The sequence below is a fragment of the Ursus americanus genome, chromosome 31 (assembly GCF_024610735.1).
Source record: "Ursus americanus isolate L20-20 chromosome 31, mUrsAme1.1.p, whole genome shotgun sequence".
Classification (NCBI taxonomy): Eukaryota; Metazoa; Chordata; class Mammalia; order Carnivora; family Ursidae; genus Ursus; species Ursus americanus.
The window spans coordinates 26,622,260-26,637,511 of record NC_142157.1 but is presented as its reverse complement, the minus strand read 5'-3'; the positions used below and the strand labels follow the sequence as shown (position 1 = coordinate 26,637,511).

At 43.7% G+C, this 15,252-nt stretch overlaps 1 protein-coding gene and 1 long non-coding RNA gene across 7 annotated transcripts in view; one reads left to right on the top strand and one right to left on the bottom strand.

The window, feature by feature from the left end:
* LOC123789976 (uncharacterized) overlaps nucleotides 1-6,382 on the bottom strand; it is a 40,325-nt gene extending 33,943 nt beyond the window's left edge. For 3 of the 5 annotated variants that reach the window (XR_015722462.1, XR_015722461.1, XR_015722464.1), the window contains exons 1-4: nucleotides 6,066-6,379; nucleotides 3,000-3,134; nucleotides 2,092-2,289; nucleotides 555-644 (exon numbers count right to left, since the gene is read on the bottom strand). This is a non-coding gene — a long non-coding RNA (uncharacterized LOC123789976). Of the gene's footprint in view, nucleotides 1-554; nucleotides 645-2,091; nucleotides 2,290-2,999; nucleotides 3,135-6,065 lie in introns of all 5 variants that reach the window. The other 2 variants (XR_015722463.1, XR_006778968.2) reach the window with 2 other exon arrangements.
* Nucleotides 6,383-6,562: 180 nt separating this feature from the next.
* The window catches only part of PROSER2 (proline and serine rich 2), a 42,144-nt gene continuing 33,454 nt past the window's right edge, over nucleotides 6,563-15,252 (top strand). Inside the window, exon 1 of one of the 2 annotated variants that reach the window (XM_045793924.2) lies at nucleotides 6,563-6,713. The gene's annotated coding sequence lies outside the window, so the exon portion shown is untranslated. Of the gene's footprint in view, nucleotides 6,797-15,252 lie in introns of both variants that reach the window. The other variant, XM_045793923.2, reaches the window with a different exon arrangement.

The following is a 15,252-nucleotide window of genomic DNA, read 5'->3' as shown; positions in this document are numbered from 1 at the left end:
CCCCATGTGTGGCTGTGGGAATTAGAGGAACCCCTTCTCCTTTGTGCTAGGCAGAATTCTAAGATGCCCCCCAAGACTCCAGCTTCCTGGTGTCCCATCCTTGTATAATCCTCTCCCCTTAAGTATCAGGGGAACCTGTGAACATGATGGGAAGTCACCTCTGTGATTATGTCACATTATGTGGCAAAAGGGTTTCTGTAGATGTGAAGTCCCTGACCAGCTGACTTGGAGATAATTAGAAGACAGATTACCTTGGGTGGATACAAAAGGAATATATCTCCCGGCCCCTCCCCGACGGAGGGCAGAGAACAGCCTCCCACCATGAACACTAACTGCATGCCTACAAAGCTTAGGACCCTCAAGCCTCTTCTTAGTTTGGAAGTGGGGGTGTTGGTGGTGGGGCCAGTTTGTGTTTGTTGACTGTCAGTAAGCCCTGAGGAGATAGCTCCTGGTGATGTCTTGAATTTGGAACGTAGGAGGTGGTGAGTACTGTTAACCCTCAGTAACAATTTGAGGACAACAGGAAACACATCCCACAACATTTTATTACTCACAGTGAATGGTAGCGTGTGGTGCGATTTCCCTTTTCTTTTCCTGTTGTGATTCTCCATAGGAAGATTTTTTTTTAAATCCTATTTAACAATCTGGAAATTAAAATAAAATATTTTAAGCTTATCAAAGGATGACGAGTAAGTTTTCCCCCATCTTCCCCTCCACCAACATTGCAACTTGGAAATGCAACGGGGACTCAGTGCCTGAGAGCCTGGTAATGCCCAGGTCTGTAAAGCTGGTGGCCAGACCAGGACTTTGCAGCCCCACGAAGTGGTCACATATCCTGCTGGGTGATTCCTTTATCCTCATTCTGACTGCAACCCTAAGAAAGAGCTCTCTCACAATTCAGGGAATTCACACCCTCAAGTTCAGGGTCAGATCAAAGAGGAAGTTCTATCTTGGGTCACAATGGTACTGTAGTAAAAAAGTCAGCCCTCAGGGGCACCTGGGTGGCTCAGTCCTTAAGCGTCTGCCTTCGGCTCAGGGCATGATCCCAGAGTCCTGGGGTCAAGCCCCATATCGGGCTCCTTTGCTGGGAGCCTGCTTCTTCCTCTCCCACTCCCCCTGCTTGTGTTCTCTCTCTCACTGGCTGTCTCTCTCTCTCTGTCAAATAAATAAAAATAAAAAACCTTAAAAAAAAAAAAGTCAGCCCTCAGACTTAAAAATCTGGTATAATGAAATATTTTAACTGAAATGGGCTTACGAAAGTTCAACGTAGCAGAAAGGTAACAAACTCCACATACACGGCACTCCACCCACCATACTTACCTGTCCTTCCACATGTGGTACCTGCTCTGTGACATAAACTCGACTGAGTCTCACCAAGTCCTGCTCTTACCTGACACTCACCTGAGGCTGGTGTCGGCCCGTATTCAAATCTCCCCACACCAAAAGCACTCAGGAGGAAGTGGGGAGTTAGTGAAGGTTTGATGGAAAGAGGGTGGGGGTTACCAGACACCTTGCACGGGAAACCTCCTAAGACTCTCCTTGAAAAGCCCTTCCTTCAGCCGCTGCCCTACCCCCAGTCTCCTCAGACACAAGCCATTTCCACGCTCTGTCGGCTTTGCGTCCTCCGCCTATAAACTGAAAACTAGCTGGGCACAAATCTTCAGCTGCAAAACAAGCTGTCCTCAGTCACATTTTAACCCCCAATTATGCCTCAGGCTTATCTCTGGGGGGAAATGTCATTCAGCTCACTCTTGTTTTTATTTACAGAATCGCCTGTGGATTAACAGACTGTTAGTGATTAACCATTTTATCTCCTGAGTCTTGTCTGTGTCTCCAAGCCCTCCTGGACTGTAAGTTCCTTTTAGGCAGGGGCTTCATTTATGCGGTTCACTGTTTTATCTCCTAGACCTTCCCGTAGTAGTGCTTGCCACAGAAAAGACCACAGAGAATTTTCGGGTGAAGGATGAAGGGGCGCATACATCCTCTCTGCCTGGGTGGACCTCGTTCACTAGCAGGTCCTAACACTTGCCTCAGCAGCACCGCCACTCACCAGGCATCTTCTGGAGACTTGTTCTCCTTCAGAATGCTTACCATTAAATTGTAGGAACAACTCGTTTACGGTTTTCTTCCATAATTGTTTCTTCTACATGTTTCTTCTTCAAAATACTGCCCTGGAATACGGACATTGTCTACTTGCTTTCAGGAAGTATGAAACCATTTCCACTTCATTTTTTCTAGTCTTCCTCTAAAACGTGTCACCAAAAAACCTCCGGGTCATAAATTCTTCATCTGCAGAAGTAGAAAAATTATTTCTTATTTTTTAAAAAAATTATTTCTTTTTTTAAATCAAGAAACTTCACTAGGAAATCATCCTTGAAGTGCATCAATGTCCTTCTTTTCCTTCTGTCGCCTATCAAATATTTATTGAATGTTTGATAGAAGCCAGGCTTAATGCAATGCACACTGGCTCATGTAGAAATATAATATTTACTAGTTTTTGTTGATGCGTAAAAGTAATATAGAGTCACAACAGAAAATTTGGAACATATACAATACCAAAAAAAAAAAAAAGAATCACATAATCAGAACCAGAAACGCTAATTGCCATCAATTTGACAGATGTCCTTCTAATTTTTCCATACATACATGCATTTTCCATGTACGTGGAAATGTATTTCCATGAAATAATAATTTACATACAATTTTGTATTGTTCTTTTTGCCCCCTTAACCATATATTTAGGTATTTTCAGGTGGCCACTAAAAATTCCTCATTTCAAAAAGCTGCATGGTAGTTTATTTCTCCCTAATTTTGGATGTTTTGGTTGTTTCTAATTTTCTGACGTTATAAAAAGGAGACAGATATATCTTTATGCACAAATCTTTGTGCTCATTTCTGACTATTTCTATAGAATCCTTAGATATGGAATTACAGGATCAACATGTATAAACATTTTTAAAGCTGGGAAATATTTTTATATAATTGTTTTCCAGGTGCACCTGGGTGGTTCAGATGGTTGAGCGTCTGCCTTTGGCTCAGGTCATGATCTCCAGGTCTTGGGCTCAAGCCCAGCTCAGCTGGGAGTCTGCTTCTCTCTCTTCCCCTGCTCATGCTCTCTCTCCGTATCTCTCTGTCTAAAATGAATATTTAAAAAAAATCTTTTTAAAAATTAAATAAATAAAATAAAATAAAGTTGCTTTCCAGTAAAGTTATGTCAATTTATGTTCTCACTGATAGTATGTAAAATTTCCCATTTCATTGCATTCCTGTCAGTATTGAATGTTAGAATTAAAGAAAATGTTTCCTAACAGGTATATTAGTTATTATTTTAAATTTTTTCTTTTTCAATTACTAGGAAGTTCAAACACTTTAAAATATAACACACATAGGGTAAGTGCTAAGTACTAACCATTTTTTTTAAAGGTAATTTTCCCATTGAGTCATTAAAGTTTTCTTATCCACTTATGAGTGTTCTTGTAGTGAGGATAAAATTAACTGTCAGATTTGTTATGCACTGTTCTGTAGGGTCTTTTTTTCTTTTCAAATTTTGTTCACAAAATTTTTACTTGTCAGGATTTAAAATTTTTATGTAATCGAGTCTAATGGTCATTTCATCTATGATTTTTCCATCTCTTTTCTTCCCTCATCTTGAGGTCACACAAGTATTTGCCTAAATTTTCTCCTATTTTTAAAATTCTTTAATGTATCTGAAATTTGTTTCAGCACATAATGAAAGATAAGGGCTTTAAATTGAGTATTTTTTCAAATTACTAGTTTTCTCAAGCCTATTTATTGAGAATCCTCCCCTTTTTCATTTATTTTAGATGACTCTCTCATCATGTCTCAAAGTCTACGTCAACACTTTTTCTGGATTATCGATTCCATTCCATCATCTATATCATTCAATATCTGTTACTATACTATTATGATACTTTTTAATTATTATAGTCTCGTACTATGTTTCAATTAAAAACTGTGCAATTTATCATATTTTTCTCCATTTTCACAATTTTCTTAACACTTCTCATCTGCCGTTTATTCAGATAAACGTTAAAATAATTTTGTTTTAACCTTCCAGGGTGGGTGTTGTACAGGTGAGAAACTGAGTCTCAAAAAGACAAGCAGCTCAAAATCACACTTCTGAGTGGAAGAGGCATAAAATAAAATTTTTTCTTTTGACTTCTCCTCTTTCAGCTCTACAATGCTATAATTTTTTAGTGAAGGAAACATGAAAATTACTAACCCTTCTTCTTTCCTGTGTGCCTCCTCTAGTGGCCAAAATGGATATTGCAGTTTCTGAAGCCAATGTTCTACAGTTACTATTTTTATAAAACAAACCCGTATGTATAGCTTAATCTTTTTAGTTTACTTCAAAATTTTTAATTTACACAAAGTTCACGATAGTGTTTGTCTCATATTTGGGGGTCATGTATTGCCAGGATTTTCTTAACAAAAAGCAGCCTCGGAAGACTGATTAAAAACTCAAATGAATATAAAGTAAAATTTTGTAAATTCCGTGGGTTTTAAAGGAATAACAATGGTAGATACAAAGACCCTCCAGATGTTTCTTTGTTCCTTTTTTTCTCTCTTGACGTCGTGTAAGTACTTTCATGAGTAACTTTTTAAATTACCCCTCTAAGCCATTTCTTGTTCTCTTACTTCCCTTCTTGTTGTTCTAGTCCCTTTGTGTTATTTCGTGGGCACAAATGTCCCTCGACAGGGGTGCAGTGGGGACTGGAAGCCAGCCTGTGTTCACGTAGTCACTTTGGGGCCCTGGCTAGGTCCCCACCAGCCCAGAGGAAGGTCCACCTGTTTGTAATTCCCACAAAGCTCTGGGTTGTGCTAGCCAGGGGCTGGCCTCATGGCTCCACAGACACCTGGTTGAAACCTTCTTGCTCACTTTCTTCCCTCTTCATTCCGTGGGGGTTTTTTTTTTGGGGGGGGAGGGTTTGCCTTTTTCTTTTCTCCTTCCTCCTTCCTAATTACGTCATCCTTCAACTTCTACTTTCTTATCTCTTCCTCACCTGTAAGAAAAGATACTGAATTTTTACACAAAAGATAATATGTAAATCAGAAATGTTAAGTAAGCTTTAAAAATTTAGCCAAACATATGTTTATACATCATGCAAACCCTACCAAGCAAAAAGCACAATAATAAAAAAGAAAAAAATTCTGGGAAGCACTTGGCAAAATGTCTTTTTCTTTATCTGAAATCCTTAAAGACAAGGGTTGCCTCTTTCACCTCTCACCGGAGGGTGTTTAACAGTCTCTAACTTTTAGTAAGCCCATTCATGCTAAATGAATCAGTATTTAACACAATATGGGACACAATTTGAAAAAAAAACAAACAGCAGAAAGATTAGGCCCATTATTCATCAAGGATTAAGGACTGACAATATTGATACTCCCCTGGATTTGGTTCAGAAAGAGAGGCATAATACTACTTGCCTAATTAACTAGCATGTTGGGTAGATTAAAGTGCTTTGTAAACATTAATTAAAGATGCAGGGAGTTAGATGAGGCCAGTGTGTTATTAGTGAAAAAGGTCTCTCTCCTTTAATCAGGTACGTCTTCCTGGGGAGGGCAAAGAAATGAGCTAAGGACTAAGGTATTGGGGCTCAGCCCTGAGCGCCGCCCGTGACTCAGCCCTTCCGTGCCGCCAACCACTTCCTTCCTCGGTTTTCTGTAAAATGGGGATACACCACACATGGCATTTTGGAATATAGGTTTTGTAATGTCTGCCAGCGGAGTCCCCAACAAACCCTACAAATAAAGCCCCGTAACTCTTGCTTTCTCCCTCCCTCCGGAGCTGGGCCGCCCGGTGGAAACACTGGTCCCATTAGCGCTCAACAGCTTGATGAAAGCCTTCCACAACCAGCTTTTACCCTCAGTCTGTATTTCCCCGGCGATGGAGAAAAGAAGAAAATAGCACCAGCAATGGGGTCAGAAGGTCCGGGAGGAGGTTCGTCGCCTCTGGGAACCACAGTTTTCCCTCAGTGTAAAATGGGGCCCAGAATCAGAGGCTTGTTCTAAGGGTTACGTGAAATAATGGGTATGTTCCATACCTTTTCCGAGGGTAATAAAAATTCTATCCTTGGGAGTTATTATCACTAAATATAACCTCTCAAAGCTGACGACGATGCGGGGGCAAACAAGTCCGGTCTCCTTCAGAGCTCCAGGCGCAAACCCCTATTGCGCTTCTCGGCGGTGTAAGTTCCTGAGGGCGCGACCGGGTCCCCAATTCAGACCTCGCGCGGAGACCGAGAGCCCCCTCGAGAGGCGGCCTCCGGGCAGCAGCGCCGTGGGGCCTGTCCCTTTAAATGCCCAGGGCGCGCGCCGTGTGTTTTGGGGGGCTGAGCCCCGGCGGGGAGCGCGCGGCAGGACGGTGCAGCGCGCAGAAGAGGGCGCGCGGCGTGTGGGGGAGGGCGGAGGGCGGGGCGGGAGTGGGAGCGCGGGCTGGCGGTGCGAGCGCCGGGCGCCGGGCGCGGGTGCCGGCGCGGGTGCGAGCGCGAGGCGAGGAGCGCGCGTCGGCGGTGCGAGGGCCAGGCTGGCGCGGGAGCGCGCTGCCGCGGTGGGAGCGCGCAGCGGGGCGGCCTGCGACTGACCGCGAGGCGCGCGCGCGCGCGCGGGCTGATCGGCGAGCAGGCGGCGCGAGGCTCTGGGTCGCAGTCCGGGTGGGCACCCGCGGTCCCCGGCTCGGGGGCTCTTTCCAGGTGAATTTGGACTTTGCGATCCCCGACTGGGTCAGGGCTGCGGGCGGGCGCCCTGGCAGCCGGTGGCCTCGCCTGGCACGTCGGTGAGTGGGGTGGCGTTTGGAGTCTGTAGAAGGAGGCTTGGGCTCGGATGGGTTTCGGATAGACAAAGGTGACCCCTTTTTCTTGTGGCCGGGCTGTCTGCACTTCCCACGCTTCCCTGTCGGCACCCGGGTTGCGTGGATCTCTCCTTGCGCGCTACTCTCCTCCACATCGCTCGTTCAGCCTCCTGGAAGTTAGGAAAGACGCGTAATCCGAGGGACCGTCGTCGAGCCGGTGGCCTCACCTAAGTGCCTCTTTTGGGATTTCAGGGGTTCGCGTGCGCCCCAGATCGGGGAGGTGGGGAGAACGAAGCGATTTTCGACTCCGAGGTTGTCCTATTGGGGGGGCGCGAGGTGGTCCGAGGCACGTGTCTAACTTTGGGCGCAGAGCGGTTACGGGTTGTCCCTAACACCCTTCCCCGGTCCCCACGGCCCTTCCCCGGAGTTGTTCGAGACTCGTCGCCTGACTCGCCGCGGTGGCCCTGGAACTCCGGGAGCTCTGCCCCTCAAGCTGTTCAGAGAGGAGAGTGGGAACCTCTCATATGGACAGGAGGTAGTCAAAACCACCTGTTAAACTTAAGTGCAAAGTGACCACTAGATTTTCGTCCCCACCCCTGCTCTCCAACCCCGATCACCAGCAGGTAGCAGAATCAAGTGGGAATGCGTAGGATCTGCAGTGAATGTGGCTGGGAGGGATTAAAAAAGAAGAAAATGTGGCCGATGTGATGCAGTTTAACAAAAGGCAATACAATAAACTCCAGTATTTCTCCGAGGCTTTGAAAGTTTCCCAGTATTGTTTTACGGATTTCTAAATTTAAGCATCTAGCCTTTTTTTTTTTTTACCGCAGGAACTAACCTCAGAAAATTCTTAACTCTTTGCCAGGCAGGATAGTTGGTACAGAGCAGAAAACCTACAGTGGGTAAAGGAAAGTAGTTTTTTGTGCCTACCACTCTCCCTGCCACCCTCCCAAACAGAGTAAAACAAATTTTCAGGTCTGTTGCAGGGAGACTGTAGGAAGAAAGTTCCTTTTCTGGCTCTGATTTTAATGGAGAATTTTTTTTTAAAATCTGTATTTCTGAAAGATACAGAAACACCAAGCCAGGTCTAAGTGTAAACTTGAGAAAGATGCTCACAGGAGAAATGTTTATTAAAGATACTTTACCACTTCATTATTTTTTTTTTAAGCACTGCATACGTAAGGCTCTAGCATGCACCAAAAAGTTAGCCCTCGAAGTTCCATGCCTGAATGTTACAGATTGTTTTTCTAGGTGGAGGAGGTATTTTCGTTCATGAGGCCAATGTGGAAATACAAACAAATGCCCTGTTTACTTGGGATTGGGTGGGAAGGACGGAAGTTGTCTAAAATCTCTCTTGCCAAACTTGACAGTGTATGTATGGAATCTTGTGTATTTTCTTGCCCAGACCAATAATAGCCACTTTTAAGTGACTGGATAGGTTCCTTGGTAACAGCATTTCAAATGAGCTTCTTTTTGAAAATTTTGGATGCTGATAATCTAAAAGCAACACATTTACTCCATTACTAAAAATCAGGAAGCCAAGAATTAGAGTAACATTGACTAGTAATAATTTAGAGAAGATGAAGAAGGTTGGAAAGATGAGAGATGCTTTTAAGAAGATTTGAGTGTGTCAGGCCCCATGACACACTTTGCCTACTCAGTGCAGGCCCCAAGCGCGGTATTTGGAGACTGACCACCTACACCATGCCGAGTACTGAGTTCATCTTTGGGCTCACAAACGTATCTAGATAACAGCCATATGGCCCAAACTGATTAAAATCAGATCAAGTAAGCCTTCATCAGCAGCTGAAGATACGCCTGGCCCCAGTTCCAAAGTTCTCAGACACCTAAGGAGTCTATGGTTGGCACCCTGTGTTGATTCGAAAGATCGTCTCAAATAACTCACTGCATGAGGTAGAGTGGAGCCTTGAAGCCTGAAGGGAGAGAGGTGAAAGGTTTGGGTGGAGCAGAGCTGAGAGCAGGGGAGCCCCTGGAACAAAAGTTCAGGTGCATCTTATCTACATGTTTGTGGGACCGCCGCCAGGGGCACGGAGGCCATTTGGGGGTAGGTGCCAGGGAATCCTAGGAGCATCCCAGAACTTGAGCTCTCTGCTTGGCCGAAGGGCAGCACTGCATTTCAGTTTCCATTGGTGGTAGTGCTGGTGGCTTGATGGCTGCCTGCGAGCTCTAAGGAGGATGCGTCCTGCCACCCTGCCTCGGAGAGACCGCAGCACGTCCGTCCCTCTCGAATCTTTGAGTGAATCTGCTGGCCACTGCCGAGAAGCCTCTGTCCACACTGACACAGCAGGGTCCGTGTCGTGGAATCACTGGTAGTAGCCTCTGTGGAGAGCCACAGTGATGCCCGTGTCCCCCTTCTAGACTCACAGCATTCCTACTGAAACTTACTTTAAGAAAGTAGGTGCTGGGTTTATGATCCATGCAGTCAGGATTGGTGGCAAGGAATGTGTAGGGCAGAACATTCCACCTTGTTGGAGAGAGATGTGATAGCGCTTTGTGAATCAGATCTTCAGACTGGATATTTCCAAGGATCCTAGCACTGTGAAGACTTGAAACTTTTTATTTTTTTTTAAATAAGTAAAATATATAGAACATCAAATTTATCATTTTAAAGTGTACAAATCAGTGACATTAAGTACAGTCACATTGTACGTCTTTGAGAATGTTTCCTTTAATTTTTTCTCTGTAGAGGTCTGCAGATATCCATTAAAATGAACCTTAATAATTGAATTATTCCTTACTAACTTTGTGTCTACTTAACATGTCAATAATTGAGAGCGGTACAGATGGTCCCCCACTTGACGATTTTAGACCTTACAATGGTGCAAAAGTGGTATGCATTAGTAGAAACCATACTTGGGATTTTGAAGTTAGGTCTTGTCCCTGGCTAACGACGTGCGGTCAGTCCTCTCTCGGACGCTGGGCAGTGAGCCGCAGCTCCCAGGCGGCCAGCGATCACGAGGGCGGACGACCCAGCCCGACCGCCACTCTGCACCCATCTCCACTCTGTTCAAGTGCAGGATTCAGTACCTTACATGGGATAATCAACACTTTATTATCAAATAGGTTTTGTGTTAGAGGATTTTGCCCAACTATAGTGAGTGTTCTGAGTACATTTAAAATAGTCTAGGCTAAGCTCTGATGTTCGGTAGGTTGTGTATGAAATGCATTTTCAACCTAATATGGATTTATCAGGATGTAACCCTATCATAAGTCAAGGAAGATCTGTATATTGCAAGATAACACTGTAATAGGGGATTTGCCACTATCTCCTTGTATTTTGAGCTAGAAAATATTTGAAGACGTTGTGCATACTTTATATGTGACTAACAATGTGCATTTGTAAGTTTATATTGGTAGATACACAGTGTCTAATAGGAATTGAGCTTTTATTATTACATAATTACTTTCATCACTGATGAGGATTTTGCCTTGGAATCTAATTTGCCTGATATAGTACAGCCGGAAGTGATCCTCTCATTGTTGCTATTGTGAATATTGGCTTGATGTTATCTTTTCCCATCATTTTTTTTTAAAGATTTTATTATCCATTTGTCAGAGGTAGAGAGAGGGAGAGAGAGCACAAGCAGGGGGAGCAGCAGGCAGAGGGAGAAGCAGCCTCCCTGCTGAGCAAGGAGCATGATGCAGGACTCAATCCCAGGACCCTGGGATCATGACTCGAGCCAAAGGCAGACGCTTAAGCGACTGAGCCACCCAGACGCCCCTCATTTTTATTTTTTTAAATGTCTTTACTGAGGTATAATAGACATTCAATAAACTGTACATATTTAAAGTGTTGAAAAAAAGTACATTCACAACGTTGTCCAGCCATCACCACTATCTAGTTCCAGAAATTTGTCATCACCCTGGAGGGAAACCCTATTCCCATTAAGGAGTCACTCCCCATTTCCTCCCACTCCAGCCTCTGGCAACCACTAATCTGCTTGCTTTCTCTATGGATTTCCCTGTTCTGGATATTTCATGTAAATGGAATCATACAGTATGTGGCTTTTTTCTCTTAGCAATGTTTTCAAGATTCATACATGTGATAGCATGCATCAGTACTTTCTCCCTTTTTTATTATTTATTTATTTATTTGAGAGAGAGCATGCACAAGTGGGGGGCGGGGCAGGGGAAGAGGGAGAAGCAGACTCCCCGCTGAGCAGGAAGCCCCATGCGGGGCTGGATCCCAGGACCCCGGGATCATGACCTGAGCTGAAGGCAGATGCTTTACTGACTAAGCCACCCAGACACCCCACTTCATCCCTTTTTTAAAGGCTGCATAATATTTCCTCAGATAGACCACAACGTGCTTATCCATTTATCAGTTCATAGACATTCAGGTTGTTTCCACCTTTTGGCTGTTGTGAGTAGTGCTGCTGTGAACATTTGTGTACATGTTTTTGTTCAAACACTTGTTTTAAGTGTTTTGGGGTCTGTACCTAAAAGTGGAATTCCTGAGTAATATGGTAATACTGTGTGTAACCTATCAAGGAATCACCAGACCTTTTTCCCCAGCAGCTGCACCATTTTACATTCTCACCGGCAAGGTATGAGGATTCCAGTTTCTCCACATCCTGCCGACACTTGTTATTGTCTGTGTGTGCGTGTTTCAATTGCCATCCTTGTGGGCATGAAGTGGTATCTCACTGTGGTGTTGATTTGTGTTCCCCTAGTGACTAATAGTGTTGAACATCTTTTCATGTGCTTGTTAGCCACATAGAGGTCTTCTTTGGAGAAATATCGATTCAAGGACTTGATTCTCTCTCTCTCTCTCTCTTTTTTTTTTTGTATTTTATTTATTTATTTGACAGAGAGAAAGACAGCCAGCAAGAGAGGGAACACAAGCAGGGGGCTGGGAGAGGGAGAAGCAGGCTTCCCACTGAGCAGGGAGCCCGATGTGAGGCTCTGTCCCAGGACCTTGGGATCATGACCTGAACCGAAGGCAGACGCTTAATGACTGAGCCACCCAGGCACCCCCTTGATTCTCTTTTGTATTTGCTTTTATATTGCCAAAATCTTGCATGTAAGTGTAGTTATTTTTACAGGGCTTGGTTTGTCTATTATGTTCTTTCTCAGACCTTCATTCTGTTGTTTTGGAGGTTTTCCCCCCTGCTTTCTTTTTTAGGCTTCTGCTGCTCCTCCTAGGAGACTAATTGTCTGACTAGTGCTTTGAAATATTTCATATTCTGCCTATTTCATTATTGTTCCAAAGGCCTGAGTCGTTCCTTCATTCATTCAGCGGTATTTGTAGGCTGACCACTGGCATTGTACTGTGCACTGAGCTAGCTACTGGGTGTACAAACATACCAGTCTGCATATGCTTCTCTTCTCTTTTTGATGTCTGCAGATACGTTTTATTTTATTTTATTTTTTATTAACAGATTAGTAGAGCCTGGCATAGGGAAAAAGAGCAGCACTCAACTGGAGGTGAGGAAGTCTGCCTTTCTGGTAGGGTTCACCACCTCACGTTTCTGGAACTTGGTTTTCTGGCCTATGAAATTTGGGGTAGGACTAAATGACTTCTCAGGCCCCTCAGACCTTGAAACTGATGATTGTAAGTTAAGGATTCACGACGGTTTTCTTTTGCACACCTAATTCTGTGAGGGTACTGAAAATAGCTCATGTTGCACAATTTACTTAAAGGAACTGTCTCGTGTGGGGAAAAAAACGATGCTTGTGCTCCTTTCCACTAGACGACACGGGTGAGTTTGGTCCATCGCTTCCTTCCAAAGTGGTGCACTTGGTATTTTTCTGTACAGATTCAGGGGGTTTGAAGAGCTTTAGTGAGGATTTAAGTTCCTACCTTGGTAGGCACTTCTGGGAATGTAGGCCTGGATAAGGGGTGGACCTTGCCTTTGAGAAATTCATGATGTAATAAAGGAGGTAGGATAAATGTCCACAGGAGTCGATAGCAGCGACCCTCTGCTCTCTTTTGGGAGCAGAGGACAGAGATATTCTTTCCTTCGGGGCATCAGAACATCTCTTGGAGAATGTGACATCGAAGCTGGGCCAACAAGGGGAGGATACTGGAAAATCCGAGCGGTAGAATTGTGGCTTTGATTATAATGCTGAGGAGGATAGCCTTGTATCTGGGGCGTTAATCATGGAAGACAGCAGGTCTTATCTTCCGGCTTCACTGAGGAGTAGACTTTGTACACTCAGGGAGTAAACTGACATTGAACGGGATATTCAGGGTTGAGAAAGGGAGGATAGAAATATGAGGTACAAACGGGGGGTTGGCACTGAAAATGTCAAATCTTGAATGGATGTTTTGGTGCAAGAAGAGTTTTAAAAAGCATTATTCCTGAATGGAGAACTAAGGATCTAGACTTGCCAAGTTGACTTAAGGGCTTTGGACCTCAGTTTCCTCATCTGTTAAATTGCCCTCCACACACACCAGATAACCAGTGATTCTGGTGACTGAGCTCCTGCTGAGGCAGGCAACTTCACTTTATGAATCAGATGTCTTTACAGTGTCTGCGAGGTGAATATGTTGTGTAGTAGACTTTTTTCCCCTGCAGACCCCTATTGTGATTTTATTTATTTATTTTTATTTTATTTTTTTCAGGGGTGGGGAGGGGCTGAGGGACACAGCGAATCTCAGGCAGACTCCACGCCCGATGCCGGGCTCAGTCTCACAGCCCTAAGATCATGACCTGACCTGAAATCAAGAGTTGGACGCTTAACACACTGAGCCACCCAGACGCCCCTCCTATTGTGATTTTAGAGGTGTCTTCTGAGGAAAAACATTTTTGTGTCAATATGTAGTAAATCATACTTAAAACCACAATTTCATTTTAAGGAATTTTTTTTTTGCCATCACTAGTTATTAACATTAGGTTAACCATATGCAATTACCAATATTCAGCTATTTTCAGCCTGTACCTATGGCACCTTCGTATGATTCAGTCTCATAATTGTGGGCCGGTTGTTAGACCCTTCCCTTTTCAACCATTGGAAGAATGCAATCAGTGAACTGGAAAATTCACAGAAAACATAGTGTATTTAAATATCGTGTTTCTTAGCTAATTCCCATTTTTTCAGGATGAAAGTTCTTACAGACGGTGTTCCCAGGAAGTGTCTAGGAAGAGTCTGGGGTGAGGAAGGGAGCCTCTGTATATATAACCACACCAGCAGGGCTAGCAAAGAAGTCTTGGAAGATGGGGTGAAAGTTCCAGTGTAGTGGGTTGACCCAGCGGGATGTCTTGTGTGAGCTTTGCTCCCCCTGGCTTGGATTTAAATCTGTTCAACTTGAGATAAGGTATGCCGGTCAGATCTGTACTTCCGATCTAACCAGGTGTTATAAATACCAATACTAGATGAATCTGCTCTACCTCGGCTTTATTTTTGTTGTGAGGATGAAAGAAACATTCAGCTAAGAATTTTGAGCTTCTCAGAAAGCAATAGTATTATACAATAATAAGGCATAATTATTACTTCTAAGTAAAAAGTACCACACTTAACCTCACCATTGTAGCATGAAGTGGGTGCTCTAGTAATATTTGCTGAATAAGTTCAGAGAAAACACCCAAACTTGTTCAACAAAAGTTAAATGGGGATTTTCTTCTTTTTTAAAAAAAATTTCCTTAAGGGGCGCCTGGGTGGCTCAGGCGTTAAGCGTCTGCCTTTGGCTCAGGGCGTGATCCCAGCGTTCTGGGATCGAGCCCCACATCAGGCTCCTCCGCTATGAGCCTGCTTCTTCCTCTCCCACTCCCCCTGCTTGTGTTCCCTCTCTCTCTGGCTGTCTCTGTCAAATAAATAAATAAAATCTTTAAAAAATTTTTTTTTAATTTCCTTAAGAACCCAGAAATATGCAATAGGCGTATAGAATTTCAGTTTCTTTTTATGAGCTAAGAAATTCGAAGTGTCCATCTTCGTACACATTTGTATACACATGAAATTTGTATTTCATCAGGTAGAAGTAGATTTCACTCTTGTCGATGTTTTTTTGTTTGCTTCTTCATGTTCTTCTTGTTACAAGGAACTCATCTGAAATCTAGTCAAGGTTGTTTTCAGATGAGGTTTCACTTTAGGAAAATCTGATTTCCACATCCTCTGTTCAGTGACAGGAAACAGATAACAGGAGGCTTCTTCCCTTAGGGCCTGTTAACCCAGCCTAGCTAGGTGAGGCCTCAACCCTGAACTTGTTTGCTTAAGGGTAAGCACCTCAGTTACTCTCAGGTGCTGAGAGGCCCTCCGTAAATTACCATCTCCAATAAATAGCTGAAACTATTCACAGTTGAAACAGTCTGAAATGAATCTTGCTTTTCCACATCATTCAAAAAGAGCTTTTCAAAAGCAAAAAAAAGTCTAAATGAAAGCATGGTAATTGTTCTGGAGAAGTAAAATTACTAGGCTTTAAAATGTGTAATTGCCTTTAATACCCTTGAGCGCCAGTTAGAGTTTAAGGTCCTAAATTC